Source organism: Ambystoma mexicanum, chromosome 2q (assembly GCF_040938575.1).
Source record: "Ambystoma mexicanum isolate Mex_15411 chromosome 2q, UKY_AmexF1_1, whole genome shotgun sequence".
NCBI lineage: Eukaryota > Metazoa > Chordata > Amphibia > Caudata > Ambystomatidae > Ambystoma > Ambystoma mexicanum.
The window spans coordinates 569,220,315-569,234,294 of NC_090924.1; positions in this window are offsets into that span (position 1 = coordinate 569,220,315).

A 13,980-nucleotide genomic window follows, 5' to 3' on the forward strand; every position below is an offset into this window, starting at 1 on the left:
CATGTTGTAATATGTTAGTTCAAGTTTGTAAATATGCTTCTTTCATTATGTACCTCTTGTTATTCTGTAAAGCGCTTTGGAGTAAAGCGCTATATGAACTCAATAAACATAAACATAATAACAAGCTGCGCGAGGAACGCCCACAACATGCCCCTAAGCACAGCAAAAAGCAAACAAAAGAACTAACACGGCACAAGACTCTGTGCCACCCCTGGCCCACCACTCAGTACCCCTGTGAGAAGGTGCACCTCACCTTGCAAGCCCAGGCTGCAACCCAGCAAAATCACGCACCTCACCCTGCAAGCCGAGGCCGCACCCCAGAGAAAACGTGAGCCCTCCCTCACAAGCCCAGGCTGCACCCCAGAGAAAACATGTGCCGTCACTCATAATGCCAGGCTGAACCCAAGCGAAACTGCACACCTCAACTCCCAAGCCCAGGCCGCATGCCAGAGAAAATGTGTGCCCTCCCTCGTAAGCCCAGGCCGCAGCCCGGAGAAAACGCGTGCCCTCCCTCACAAGTCCAGGCTTCACCCGAGCGGAATTGCGCACATCACCACGCAAGCCATGGCCACATCCCCAGCGAAAACACAGGAGCTCCTTCGCAAGACCAGGTAGCCCCCTCCAGACTGGACATCGCCCCACGCACCCCTCTCTAGACTGGAAACACTCTTCTTGCTGGACACCCCCAGGCATCAAACTCAAGACTGGACACCACCCAGGCATCCCACTCCAGACTAAATACCTGCCCCAGGCATCCCAATCTTGAATGCACCCCCCGCAGGCAAGCCCCTCCAGACTTCACACCCCACCCCCAGGCAGCACCCTTCAAACTGGACCCCCCAGGCATCCCACTTCTGACTGGACACCTCCTCTAGACTGGAAACCCCACCCCAGGGCATACCAATCCAGACATGCCACCCCCTCCAGACTGGACTCTCCCAGCAATCCCACTCCAGACTTGACCCGCCCACGCATATGTCACGACCATTGGCGATTGGAGGATTTGGCGAAGGTGGAAGTTCCGTCGCCATTAGACGGTTCCGTTACGTTTTCGCTTCAACGTACGGTGCAGTCTAGTGTTTTCCAACATGGCCGCCCGCCGTGTATTTCTCCATCCGAATCTCAGCGGGCTGGCGCGTTGCAACTTGCTTTCCCGTTCGTTGCGTGCGCTCTGTAGCTTTGTCCCCTCTTAGCGATCTTCCAACCCCAATTCCTGCTACACTCTCTCCCGCTTGCTCTCTCCCCTTTTCCTCGCTTCCTACTCTATCGGAAGTACTCCCTGCTGGTCGTTTCCTCCTGTCAATGTTTTCAGGAGCTCTCTCCTCTGTGAAGCCCATTCACGCTGCTTCGTTTACCTTCTTGTGATTCCACCGCTTCTGCCTGGAGCCGATTTCTCTGGACACTGCGTTTAGTGCTCCCCGCTTCAACGGACCTGCTTCAGGAGTCTTCTATCAACTTGTGGGGGTTTTTTGGGCCTCGGAGGCTTTTTCCCCCGATAACAACTGGCTGTCACGGGAGGGGGTCATCGTGAGGTTTCCTCTGTTGAGATTCACGGTGGCTTCTTTTCGAGGCAGACCGTATCTGCTCTCCAAGAAGAAGTCTCAAAGGGAGAAACCACGTCGAAGGAGAACCCACTACTCTTCTACATCAGGTGAGGAGGAGAACGGAAATTTGGGGGAACCTTTCCTATCAAGTGAGGAGGAGGACATTACAGACCTAGTGGGCAAATCTGCAGGCCAGTCACCAATCCTTGATAGCTTGCAACGCCTAAAAGAAGAAGACATGGCCACGCCACAGCAGTTACAGGAGCTGGTGGCCGCAGTTCAGAACCTTAATGTCGAGGTCCAAACATTCAAGACCTTGGCTGCGGAAGCTGGGTGGCAAGAACAGGCTCAGTACACGATTTTCCGCAGAGGTTTACGGGAAGAACTTAAGGACGAACTTGCCAGGATTTCTCGTCCTGACTCTTTCTCGGATCTATTAGCAGCAGTACTAAGAATAGACTTCCGCCTAACCGAACGGAAAAACGAAAGAAAGAAGAGCCGTGGCCCAAACTTGTTCTCAGACTCTCACACCCCCGCCTCCTCACCTGCTACTCGAAAGACCCGAGACGAACCCATGCAAGTCGGAACCACTAGACCTCCCTTGACCGCCGAAGAGAAGAGGAAGAGACGTGACGAAAATCTTTGTCTGTATTGCGGTTCTGCTGCCCACCTGTTGAGGGACTGCCCTTCTGTGCCCCCCCGAAGGTCGGGAAACGAGCGCCCTCGGTAGTTGGTAGGACGGACTACCGAGGGGTGCTTCCCTGTTCTTACACCACACTTTCCGTGACCTCTGCCAGAACGCCAGAGGACCTCCGCCTGATGGTGATAGGCATCACGCTCCGTTTCAGAGACAAGGAAATCGACACGCAAGCGTTGTTGGATTGCGGAGCCGCAGGAAACTTTTTGGACACCTTGTGGGCGGATAAGGTGGGTCTATTTAGAATTGCAAAAAAGGAGGATCAAAAGGTGGAAGGAGTGGATGGAACACCCCTATGTTCCGGACTCATAACTCATACCACCGAAGTTATACTAGTGTCTATTCAGCAACACAAGGAGCGGTTATCATTTGACATAATCCGAGCAGCTCATTTCCCTGTCATCTTGGGTATCGGTTGGCTCCGGAAGCACAACCCAACTGTGGATTGGACAAACAACCTGTTAAGCTTTCATTCCAAGTACTGTTTGAAGGAGTGTTTACCTGAACCCCAACATGAATTGGTCAAGACGGTATGTGCTACGGAACAGAATACCGTAAATTGTATACCCAGTTGCTATTCCAAATTTACTGAAGTATTTGAAGAACAGGTACCCATTGAACTACCTCCGCATAGACCCGAAGACTGTGGTATTGATCTGGTTCCTCAGGCATTGGTTCCTTTCGGCAGGATGTATCCCCTCTCATTGTCAGAAAAGGCAGTTCTCAGGCGCTACCTTGACGACAATCTCGCCAATGGACTGATTCGTTCTTCTAAATCTCCCGCAGGCGCCTCTTTGTTTTTCATTCCTAAACGCGAGAGCAAGGAGTTGAGACCGTGTATAGACTACAGGGGTCTCAACAAAGTGACCATCAAAGACCGTTACCCGATGCCTATCATCCATGAGATCCTGGAAGCCGTTCAGGGCTCTGTAGTATTCACCAAGCTCGACCTACGAAACGCCTACCATCTACTCCGGATAAGAGCGGGTGATGAATGGAAGACGGCTTTTCGCACTCCCTACGGCCTTTACGAATACCAAGTAATGCCGTTTGGCCTAGTAAATGCACCCTCCATATTTCAGAGGTTCATGGACCGCCTATTTTCAGATATTTTGGGTCAAAACACTGTGGTCTACTTGGATGACATTCTGGTGTACTCTCGCAATTTAAAAGACCACATTCTTCATGTTGGAGAGGTCCTAAGTAGGCTTAAACAACATCACCTTCTAGTAAAGCCGGAGAAATGTACCTTTGCCCAGTCTTCTGTATCCTATTTAGGATTCATTCTATCCGAGCAAGGGATTACTATGGACCCCAAAAAGGTTGAATCCATTCTTGGTTGGCCGTCTCCCACCTCTGTCAAAGAGATACAACGGTTTTTGGGACTAGCCAATTTTTACAGAAAGTTTATACCCAACTTCTCACAACTCACTCTACCCATAACCTCGCTGCTAAAGAAATCTTCTGAACCTTTTATCTGGTCAACAGCCGCTGAGGATAGTTTTCTCCACCTGAAACAAAGTTTCTGTTCTGCACCTATACTTAGACAGCCCAATCAGCTGAGTCCTTTCATTCTGGAGACCGACGCTTCAGCGGCAGCCGTAGGAGCTGTTCTTCTGCAATTGGACCAGGGCCAGGAACACCCTGTGGCCTACTTCTCAAAGACACTAACTACGAGCCAACGGAACTATTCAGTCATCGAGCGGGAGCTCTTGGCCATGAAGCTGGCTTGCCTCGAGTGGAGACATCTACTCCAAGGAAGCTTTCATCCTTTCCAAATACGCACCGATCATAAAAATTTACAGGTCCTCAGACAACAAGAATGTTACAACACTAGACAGGCCAGGTGGGCTCATTTCTTTGCTCAATTTCATTTTACTATTTCCTACATCCCGGGTACTCAAAATCAGATTGCTGATGCTTTGTCCCGCAAAGACGACCTGAACCCTACCTACAGAAAGGAGTTAATGTTCCCACATACCCGAATTGTCTCAACGGTGTCCTCTTTTATGCAGGAGGTAAGGGAAACCTCTTCAGATGTTCCTGCTCTAGACGTCAATAAGCTGCCTGTCTGTAGGAAAGATGGTCTATACTTCATCCAGGGAAGACTGTTCTTGCCCGCGCAGAAACATCGCCAACAGGCTCTTCAGTGGTGTCACGACGCCAGGACCGCCGGACATCGAGGAATTAGAGGAACATTGGAACTGTTAAAACGTTCTTTTCATTGGCCCAACATGAGGACAGATACCAAGACCTATGTACAATCTTGTTTAGTGTGCCAACAGAACAAGTATTCCACTCAAAAACCACTGGGATTGTTACAACAAGAACCTGTTCCGTCGGGTCCTTGGAATTCTATCTCTACTGACTTCATCGTAGAACTACCTAGTTCCCAGGGTTGTACTTGTATCATGGTTACTGTCGACACCTACTCCAAACTCGCTCATTTCTCTCCCTTATCCCAGCTGCCTACAGCCTCATTTATGGCTGAAGTATTCCTCAGGGATATCTTTAGATTACACGGCTTACCCCAGAAGATCGTATCCGATCGTGGTACTCAATACACCTCCAAGTTCTGGACGGCCTTATGTAAGCTCTTGGGCATGGAGAGGGCTCTCTCTTCTGGGTATCACCCTCAAACTAATGGCCAGACCGAAAGACTCAATGGTTCACTGGAACAGTATTTACGGTGTTTCACTAATCAACAACAAGACAACTGGGTCTCTCTACTTCCAACAGCTGAGTTTGCATATAATAATGCTGTGCATTCCGCAACGGGCATCAGCCCTTTTTTTTGCACTTATGGGTTCCATCCTAAATCCATCATACCAACAGCCTGGAATGAGACCAACATCCCGTCTTTAGAGACCACTCTCAATCGCCTGAATGAAGCTCATGACACAGCGGAACGTAGTCTAAGTGAGACTAGCCGACGGTATAAGGAACAATCCGATAGACATCGACGACAAGTGCCTTCTTGGGACAAGGGTACAGAGGTCATGTTGTCCACCAAGTTCCTACCCCGTTGGGTCCGTCCTTCTAAGTTGTCTCCTCGTTTCATTGGACCTTTCAAGATAGAGACAAAGATCAACCCTGTTGCCTACCGTTTAGAGTTGCCAAAGACTCTCCGACGGATACATCCGGTGTTCCATTCCTCCCTCCTTCGACCCTTTGTCCCTGATGCCAGGAAACAAGCTGCTCCCAAGTTAGTGATTCGACCTACTTCTACCTCGGAGGAATATGAGGTCTCCCAGATTCGAGACTCTCGGTACCATCAAGGACGCCTGGAGTACCTCATACATTGGAAAGGCTACCCCTCTTCCGAGGATACTTGGGAACCGGCTGCACAGGTTTTTGCCCCCCGATTGATTCTACGATTCCACCGTCTCCTCCCGGGTAAGCCTGGAGGAAGGGGCCTTCGAAGGGGGCATACTGTCACGACCATTGGCGATTGGAGGATTTGGCGAAGGTGGAAGTTCCGTCGCCATTAGACGGTTCCGTTACGTTTTCGCTTCAACGTACGGTGCAGTCTAGTGTTTTCCAACATGGCCGCCCGCCGTGTATTTCTCCATCCGAATCTCAGCGGGCTGGCGCGTTGCAACTTGCTTTCCCGTTCGTTGCGTGCGCTCTGTAGCTTTGTCCCCTCTTAGCGATCTTCCAACCCCAATTCCTGCTACACTCTCTCCCGCTTGCTCTCTCCCCTTTTCCTCGCTTCCTACTCTATCGGAAGTACTCCCTGCTGGTCGTTTCCTCCTGTCAATGTTTTCAGGAGCTCTCTCCTCTGTGAAGCCCATTCACGCTGCTTCGTTTACCTTCTTGTGATTCCACCGCTTCTGCCTGGAGCCGATTTCTCTGGACACTGCGTTTAGTGCTCCCCGCTTCAACGGACCTGCTTCAGGAGTCTTCTATCAACTTGTGGGGGTTTTTTGGGCCTCGGAGGCTTTTTCCCCCGATAACAACTGGCTGTCACGGGAGGGGGTCATCGTGAGGTTTCCTCTGTTGAGATTCACGGTGGCTTCTTTTCGAGGCAGACCGTATCTGCTCTCCAAGAAGAAGTCTCAAAGGGAGAAACCACGTCGAAGGAGAACCCACTACTCTTCTACATCAGGTGAGGAGGAGAACGGAAATTTGGGGGAACCTTTCCTATCAAGTGAGGAGGAGGACATTACAGACCTAGTGGGCAAATCTGCAGGCCAGTCACCAATCCTTGATAGCATATCACTGAAGAATGGACACCGCCTCCAGACTGGACACCCCCCAGGCATCCCACTCCAGACTGGATAGCCCCCAGGCATCCCACTCAAGACTGGACACCACTTCCAGACTGGACACCACCCAGGCACCCCACTCCAGACTGGAAACCCCACCAGGCATCCCATTCCAGACTGGACACCACCTCCAGACTGGACACCCCTCTAGGCATCCCACTCCAGACTGGACATCCCCTCCAGACTGGACACCACCCAGGCATCGCACCAAGACTGGACACTTCCTCCTGACTAGACATCCCTCAGGCAGCCCCCTCTAGACAAGACCCCCCCAGGTATCACACTCCAGACTGGACAACCCCCAAGGCATCCCACTCAAGACTGGATACCCCCTCCAGACCGGACACCCCCCCAGGCATCCCACTCCAGATTGGACATCCCTTCCAGACTGGATACCCCCCAGAAATCCCACTCCAGACCGGATGCCCCTCCAGACTGGGTACCCCCCCCCAGGCATCCCACTCTTGTCTGGACACCCCCCCATGCATCCCCCTGACAGTCTTCCACAATACCAGTGCAATGCGTGTCTGCAGCTTACCTGAACCTCTGTGGTCTGCCCGCTGCATAAAGTGTAACACCAATATATCAGCCGCAAACATCATCACTGGAAGCAACAGAGATCCATATAGGACTGGACCATCTGCTGAAACACCCCTCAAGACTCTAACCACCCCACCCCATACACATGTGATAAGTGAATGCAATGGTAAGTGGCATGTCCATGGTGGCCATGGCACATTGCCCAGGTATCAAAGCACACTAACTGAATGTGTGCCCACAACAGAAATAAACATACAAATAAAAATGAAAAATACACAGCAAAGCCTATAAACATCACCCCCTGAGCATCAGTGACCTGGGTGGTAGGTGCATCAAATTACCCGACATGGAACAATAACATGACTGGGCCATTCATGGGTGATGGAAGGGCAGTCAGAGTGTGCATGAGTCACAGAAACCGGAGAATCATGATGCCTCTCTGAAATAGCAAACATGGCTCACTACTACATTTCAGTGTCTGAGGTAGAGCAACACATGAGAGAAGGCAGTGTGTGACTGCTCATGCTGGTGGGCGTCTCTGCATGACATATGTTTAACACAGCAATGACACACAAAAGTGCCATTCATTGAACCAAGGAAAATCTCCACGGTGAGCCTGCCTACCTCCACCTCAACCAAACTGTTGGCAAACACACAGTGATGCTGCACAGCTAAAAGCAAATGAAAACATACAGTGCAGACAGCCATCTGATTGTCCGACTTCCACATGTCAGACATATGTGCATGCTTCCAGCCGCAAACACCACAGCAACAACAACACACATGCAGGCACCCAACAAGATGCATGACGTGCAATGGCGAGCTACACTGGCTTAAAAGTGAAGTATCAAAGTTGCACACACACAAATGAACTGCATGAATCGTGGAATGTAACAAAATCACATATGTATTGCTTGGACATATTTACAATAAAAAATGGGGGAAGGAAGTTAAAGCAGTCCAAGGGAAAAAAAAGAAAAGAAATTAAACCATACGCCTAACTAACTATACACATGAAAAACTGTGAAGGAAAGTCTGGCAAATCCAGAGAAAATAATAAATAAAAAAGGAAACCTACATCTAAATAACTATTTACATAGGCAGCAGGCTAGTCCTTCTTCCAGATCTTAATCAGCCTTTCCTCCAGGGCTGGGTCCCACACCACATCTCCCCCCCTCAGGTAGGCCTCAGTTCTTGCCTGGAGGGCTTGCAGGCCATCCAGCATATGTGCCTCTATCTTCTCTGCCACCCTGCAAGTAGCCTCCAGGATGGCAGCCCGTCTCATTGCATGTTGCAGCGCAATCCCAGCCTTGGCCATCACCAATTCTGCTTCCTGTTCCCGCTGCCTAGCTGCCACAATCGGCCTGTCATAATATCTGAACACAGAAGACAATCTGTGCCTGAGGCGTGCTCCCTGCCTCACTCTTGCCACCTGCCTCCTTTGGGTGGTCTGTCCTGTGAAAAATTGCCTCCTCCTTACTTCCTGCTGCTACTCCGGTGCCTGCTACGTTGGTACGACTTCCGAGCTGATGATGATACCCGGGGGGATACAGGACCTGCACGGCTCATGGGTGCCTGTTGTCCCTCCATTGCCTGTGCCCCTGTTGGTGCCTGGGTAGGCATGGTGGTCACCTCAGCTGCAGTGTTTTGGACTCCCAATGTGGGCAGGGATGTGATCGCCACCACATGGGGCATTGGGGGTGGAACTGGTGTACAGGGGGCCCTGCTGGTACCTGGGCAGAAAGGCACCCTGGAGGATGACTAACATGCAGAGGAGGAAGTTGAGGAGGTGGTCCGATCTGGGAACATACAACAAGGAACAGGCACGTTGCGAAACATGACACAAGGCGGTATAGCTCACCGTAATGATGTGCAAGTAGAGTATGAATAGCCTGCATATCATCACAAATTACACATGTCTGCCTCGTCAATCCCAGATGTACACATCACATGGTAATGGGATGTCGGTCTGGGTGGACACACCAGCCGACAATGGGGGATGGGTCTATGAGGAGGTATCCCGGCATACGCACACTGCTGCTTTCGATGGCCCAGGGACCGTATTTTACACAGACATCTCCACGGTGGCCTGTACAGTCTCATTCTCCTGTGCCAGGACTGCAGTACACATGCCCACGTCAACACCCCCACATGCCCACATGGGCTGTGCTTCAACGGCCACCTCCTAGACCCCCCCTCCTCCAACCTGGATGACTCTGGGGTGTCTTCGGCCATGGATGGCCCATGTGTGTCATCACCTGGCACCACTGCTGCTGAGGAATCCACTCCCACCTTCACCTTCTTTGACTTACCCACTGCAGCCATGCCCGATGTCACCGGCGCTGCCACAGCGCTCCCCGAAGATGAGCTGTCATGGTTGCTTGGCTGAGTCCTGCACCTCAGCGGCATCCCAGAATCCCTGCTCCACAGCACTGCTTCTGCCCTCTTCATCAGATGCAACTGTGGGAAAGGAGAAACAGAACAGCAATATCAGTGTACTGCACCAAAGCCAGCGTGGCATCATCAACATTCACAGGAACATGACTTGTCAAGTGAACAACCATAAACCTCGATACCCACACACAAGGATATGCAATCCACATCCATGCAGACACATACCTGGCCATCACTTCACACAATCACATCAAATTACATGAACTGTCACAACCAATCGATTGCGTATGCCATACACACATGCATCAATTGCACATACACATAAGCATTATGCATGCACATGATGTGGGACACACTACCTCAACTGGCACACTTGCCATCCTGGAACTTTGCAGACACAAGTAACAATTCATGTGCACGGTCTACAAGTCAGCACTACAACACACAATGCAAGTAAGAGCACATTTGAATTCAAGAGATCTCAAAGCACACATGAAGAGTGATGCTGGGGGCATGCATGCAGACATCCATTGCAGAAGCATACTTGCTGCACTCCTAAGGGGGTCACTGGCAACATGCTGGCACATGGATAACACACATGCATTTACCGTATTGTACCACAGAGCTGCTCACCAGTCGACTCCAGATGTTCCCGTAATTCACAGACCTTGGTGTGCAGCACCGGATAAAACCTCTCCAGGACCCACAAGTTGTTCCCTGACATCTGGCACATGCGTGCATGGTGCAACTCTGCGGTAACACCGGCCTGGATGAATTGCAGTGCAGTGCTGTGGGTCCTGGATTTATGATCCTCCCAGCGCTTGTGCACGGTCTTGAAGGAGTGGACTTCCACCCCCTCCAAGTTGATGGCATCCATGATCCCGTCAAAAATCTGCTGACATCCTTCCTTGCCGCGTTGCATCACATGGTCAAAGAGGGCATCATAATGCTCCAGGACCTTCACCACCAGGATGTCAACTTCCCTGGCGCTGACATTGACAGTCCCCTGCCTCGCTGCCAAGTGGTTGCTGCTCTGGTCTGATGATGATGGTGCAGACATGGCAACCCCCGATGCAGGTGTGGGTGCGCAAGGTGGTCCTGGAGCTGGTTTCTGGAGTGGTGGTGGTTGAATGGCAAAGAGAGAGTCCAATGTAGCAGCCGAGGTGGTCAGAGGGCCAAAGACAGGAGCAGAGACATTGGCTGGACAGCAGGCACTCCAAATGGAGTGCAGGTGGGCAGCAGGTACACACACTGGAGAGGCAGCAGCAGATGGAAAAAATGGAGGAAGCACATGGCAAGTGGAGGCAGGTAAAATGACACAGAGGCAGGAGTGTGGGTCTTCTGTGTATATCAATGATGTCAGACATGAACAGAGTGACTCTCTCTGCACGTAAAAAAATGCAAAAAGCATGGACACGTTAAATCAGAGGAAAGGCCCCTAGTGCGTAACCTTCGTGACACACGCTGCATGCAGGTGTTCAGCAAGCCATATTTGGGGATAAATTAGTATGTGTAGAAGCAACTCCAAACATGTGTGCGAAGGGGAGGAGACAGACGAGTGAAGTACTGCGTATTTTGGTGTGCCACACAATCCATAAAAACGTTTTATTTTGGTGGGAGATTTGCCTCGCGCATACACGCATCTACTTTTGATTTTTGTGAGGCTAACAGTGAGTCACGTATGCATTTTTCTCAACTCTGAATGCCCCTGTGTATCGTGTACCTCTATTCTTACCTTTCGGGTAGCTTTGCGGTGTCCACGTATGCATTTTTTTTGTTGCTGGGTGCCACTGCGTATCACATACCGCTTTTTTCTTTTTCCGGAAGCTATCCTGGTCTCGCATACGCATCTATTTTTTTTTTGGGTGCCTGTGTGTTACACATACAGTTGTTTTCACACCTGGGGTACATTTGAACCTTGCTGGATCACAGAACTATGTCTTCCATCACGTAGACTACCCCTCACTCAAATTGCCCAGGACAATTGATTGGTGGGCTTTCCATTTTTCCCTTACACTTGGAACATGAGGGAAAGGAGCAGACGTGGCCGGGGTCAGGGACATGCTGCAGATGCACCTGCCCAAGCCCCAAGGATTCAGGGACACGCTGCAGAAGCAGCTGCCCAAGGTCCAAGCATTCAGGGACGTGCTGCAGAATCAGCTGCCCAAGCCCCAAGGGTTTAGGAATGTTCTGCAGAAGGAGCTGTCCCAGTCCAAAAGGGTAAGCAAAGGGTAAGGGACATGCTGCGGAGGGGGTAATGCCATGCGCCAGGCCAGAGTGGTCCCAGCCACACAGGGGTGGCAAGCAAACCTCTTGACAAAGAAGGCAAAGCCTGCACAGCAGGAACAGGCTCAACTCCATGACATGGCACAGGACACAGGCACATTGAGGAAGAAAAACTTACATGATAAAGAACTTAAGATCCTCATGTACTACGTGGCTATTCACCACCATGATATGTGCCACCAACGTGGAGCACACATACACCTGCTCATCATATGGTGCATTGGCAGCATGTTACAGATGAGATCGATGGTTTAGGGTTTGAGAAGCACACTGCTGCACAGGTAGTGAAGCGCTGGAACAACCTCACCCATCCCACCAAGTCCAAACTGTGTGCTAACCTAGCCTCTGCTCTGTCAACTGAAAGGGGGGCACCAGAGGTGGAGGAGCTGACTGAGCATGAAGAGGCTATGAGACAATTAATTCTACAGGAGGAGGTGCAAGGCATTGAAGGCCTGGAAAATTACGAGGACACATCCAGTGAGTGACCAAGATTGTGCATCTTAAGTACATGAAGTGAAGCATCACTAAGATGTATAATTGTGGTGCACATCTGACTGCATTTGAATGACTGCCCCGGGTGAACCATGTCATGGTGTACTGACTCCTGTCCAGTGTACACAAGAGTGGATACAACCCATGTGGTGTACATCAGTTGAACATGGCCATGTGACAGTACTCATCCCCCACTAGCATACCCCCACAACATCTGCAACATGATACCACAATGTACACTCTACTTAGCTTCATCCTTGATGTTAGTGACTCTGCTCAGCAAGACATGTGTTTGTATCAAAATACAATTTACACTTCATGCCCTGCAGAGTATATAATCTCTTTTCACACATGTACATAGGTATTCCATGCTACATAGAACATACAAGATGACAACCAACACACCTTAAGGAGTGCCCTGAGTGATTGTACATATGTTTAGACTGTGCACATCCCCGGTGCACCAATGGCAATGACTTCTGGGGCAAATTATGAGGCCTAATCCCTATTACCCTCCCACACTCGGCCCAAACTCCATGCCCCTCTCCCTCTTGTGGGTCACTGTACCTTGTTCCTATCTACAACTCCATTGATTTACTCTCTCCACTTCACAGACCTTGGCTAGGTGGTACTCCTACAGCTATACATTAACTGTGACTGTTTCCTGTTTACACACACTTACGGCATGTTCCCATTGTGTACAATCCCTGTAGCAGGTCAACACTGGTGTGGCATGTGATGGATGCAGACTTGTACGTGGATATGTGTGTCAGCCTGTTGCCATGTGATGTAATTGCATGTCACAGAGCCAAATGGCCATGCCAATTTCACTGGCATTAGTCAACAGTTAGCTGTGCCATGGGCCATAATGTGCTTCTTAATGACCCTGTTTGTTGGCAATGTGTCCACTGGCAGCATGGCCCTGAGCTGGGAATGTTTTTGCCAGTCTGCATATGCCATGCTCAGATTGTTTGTTGTACATCGGGTGTGGATGCTGTATTTCATATGGTGAAATGCCCTGCATTTTGTTGCATGACAGCAATGTGATACACATTACTGTAGACACGTTGCACATGACTCCACGTGTCTTTTTCTGTCCATGTGCAGGTGAGGAGGTACGAGGAGGAAGATTGAGACAGTGGCGCTTTAGACCACCAGTGGAGGATGTGGACTGGCAGGCCGTGAAAATCCACTGGTGCTACAGATCATCCTGAGCCGTGCTGCAGACAATTCAGACTCTTTGGACTTAAGTAGCTCTGATGATAAACAGATGTACAGTCCTCAATGCTGGCGAAGGTGGTGCACCAATGGGTTGAGTAGTTGGGGCCCGTGAGTCTGCAGGAAGTCAGTTGCCTTCGCAAGGCCAGTCAGTGGTGTCACGACCGTCTGTGGTAGTTACGGCTGCATGGAAACACTCCCACGTATTGGTTTCTGGTCCTGGTACAGATGTCCAAGGAAGGGTTGCAGTCCTGCAGCCAGAGAAAGTGGCATCACAGCAAGGGCTGCTTGGATCAGGCAGGCATGGACCCTCACACGTTGGGGATGTGTGCAGGCTTGGCAGACAGTGTAGGAGCAGCAGATGTTGACATACACCCTGCTCCTCCTCCCTCCTGGGTGGACCCCCCCGGCCACCCCTCATTACATTATGAAAATGTATTATTTAGTTTTAAAAGGTTTGATACTTTAGTTGACCCCAGGCCTGGATGTTGGCATTTCATTTTTGAGTAGCCCTTTCCAGGTTTTATTTTTGTTATTTTCC